This window comes from Oryx dammah, unplaced genomic scaffold (genome assembly GCF_014754425.2).
Source record: "Oryx dammah isolate SB20612 unplaced genomic scaffold, SCBI_Odam_1.1 HiC_scaffold_5473, whole genome shotgun sequence".
Classification (NCBI taxonomy): domain Eukaryota; kingdom Metazoa; phylum Chordata; class Mammalia; order Artiodactyla; family Bovidae; genus Oryx; species Oryx dammah.
Genome location: NW_024075326.1, coordinates 1 through 2096, shown reverse-complemented (window position 1 = coordinate 2096; position 2096 = coordinate 1). Strand labels below are relative to the sequence as shown.

Sequence of the window (2096 nt, the reverse complement as noted above, 5' to 3'; positions counted from 1 at the left end):
GTCTTTTTAAGTAAAAGTGACGAAAGTGCTTCGGGATATGTAGCCTATCCTAGTGATGCTGGAAGGAAAGCCCGGGGTCCTATTGCAGAGAGAAAACCAGGTGAGAGCGCGGTGTTCGGGGTCAGGAGCCCTTGCCCTTGGGCCTCGCCCCCGCATCCCACCCCCCACCCCCGCCTGCTGCCCCAACGGGCAGACACTGGGCGGCCCCCCAGGTGTCCTTCGGTCCTTTCCGATCTGACTCGGTCAAAGAGAAACACAGCAGACCGTAGAGAAAGTGGTGAAAGAGACTTTATTCAGTGAATACTGACAGCAGGGGACAGAGTTGACCAGCTCCATTCCGGAATGGGCGAGGGGAGCGGAGCGTTTTAAAGGGAGGATGAGAGGGAGGGGGCTCAGAAGAGGCAGCAGTGACACACCACAGAGTTGGTCAGTAGAGAGGCAGGCCAGCGGTGTTTGTCAGTGGGCAGTTACCGAAGTTAGGTTGGGTCCTCGCAGAGAAAGTGGAAGACAGAGGCCCTATCCTTCTTGCTTACACTTCAAAGGAATGGCTCCCAGCCCAAAGAGAGACCCTTTGGACTAAGAGAAAACCATCTTCACAATTGCAAGCCCTTTTAAATGAATGCTCTGACAAAGGGCAGTCAAGCGACCTTCTTGGCGGTTCAGTGGTTAAGACTCTGAGCGCCCAATGCGGGGGGCGGGGGGGGGGGGCACGGGTTACCCTGGCCAGGGAACTGAAATGCAGCACAGCGCGGACAAAAAGAAAGAAAGAAAGAAAAAGTATGACAGGGGCCTGTGTTAGGTGTTGGACTTACTCAGAGAGGACTTTTTAAAATTATTTTTAATTGAAATACAGTTGTTTACAACGTTGTGTTAGTTTCAGGTGTAAGGCAAAATGTTTTAGACGTCGTATTTTAGTTAGAGAAAGGGGTGTGGAGGTGGGAGAAAACTGACAACAGATTCCATAGGCAAATTAATTAGTATGTTAGATGTTAACAGCTATGAAGAAAGAAAAAAAAAATCGAGGAAGGAAAGGAGATGGGGAACTGCTATAAGGAGGCAGGTTGCTGTGTTGATTTCGGTAGTCAGGGGAGGCTCCCTGGAGAAGGTGACAATGTGAGCAGACTGGAGGGAGGAGGGGGATGGGCATAGGGCTGTCTGGGAAGAGCATCCCTAGCAAAAGGTCAGCTAGAGCAGTGTCGGGAGAATAGCAAGAAGGTCCTGAGTACAGAACAAAGTTTATGAATGGCACCGAGACTGAGAGAGGTGACAAGAACTGAGTGAGGGTCGTGTAGACCTTTGTAAGGGTTCAAGTCTGAGTGAACCAGAAGTTTCCAGAAGAGAGGCAGCTTCATCTAAACCCTCCACACCCCACCCCCACCCCTCTTCCACACTCCCCTAGCAAAGGAGAGAAAATCACTCTGGCTGTAAAGGTGGCCGAGCGAAAGCAGGGAGATCCATAGGAAACCTGCAGAATGCAGGCAAGATGATACTGGTTTTGAAGGGTGGCACAACGTGCCACAGCAAATAATACCATTTTGACCAAAGGAGTAGTTTGAACTGACGGCACTTAAAGAGCACCAGCTGGCTGGCTAGGAGTTTGGCAGCCGGCTCCCCGGTGCCCCTCTCCTCGGCCCGGCCTCCCGCACCCCACGCGCCCATCATCCATTTCTCGACGCCTGTCCCCTAGCTCTCTTCTCCGCCTTCATGCCGCGGTCCCCACTTGTAGAAAGAGGGACGGCGGAGAGGAAACGGGGCATCTTGAAACTCGGCGCCCGGATGCCGGCCACCACCAGGCCCGGGCCGCAGCCACCCCGCAGGATTGCCGGGTCCTCCCACCCTCACCCGGCACCCTGGCGGTGAGCGCACAGGTCTCTTCAGAGGGGCTTCCGACCAAGCCGGACGGTCTCACCTCGGGCGTCCCAGTGAGGTGTTGCGGCATTTCCGGAAAAAGTAAGGTCCCCGGCCGCTTGGTGGCGCGCACCCTTCGATAGCTCAGCTGGTAGAGCGGAGGACTGTAGATCCGACACGTGTGGTCATCCTTAGGTCGCTGGTTCGATTCCGGCTCGAAGGAGGTGCTGGTTGCTTTTGCTCCCCAG

At 54.4% G+C, this 2096-nt stretch overlaps 1 non-coding gene across 1 annotated transcript; it reads left to right on the top strand.

The window, feature by feature from the left end:
- The first annotated feature begins 1981 nt into the window (after nt 1–1981).
- Nucleotides 1982–2071, top strand: TRNAY-GUA. Its single transcript is given in 2 exon segments — nt 1982–2018; nt 2036–2071. It is a non-coding gene; the product is annotated as a tRNA-Tyr (tRNA).
- The last annotated feature ends 25 nt before the right edge of the window (nt 2072–2096 follow it).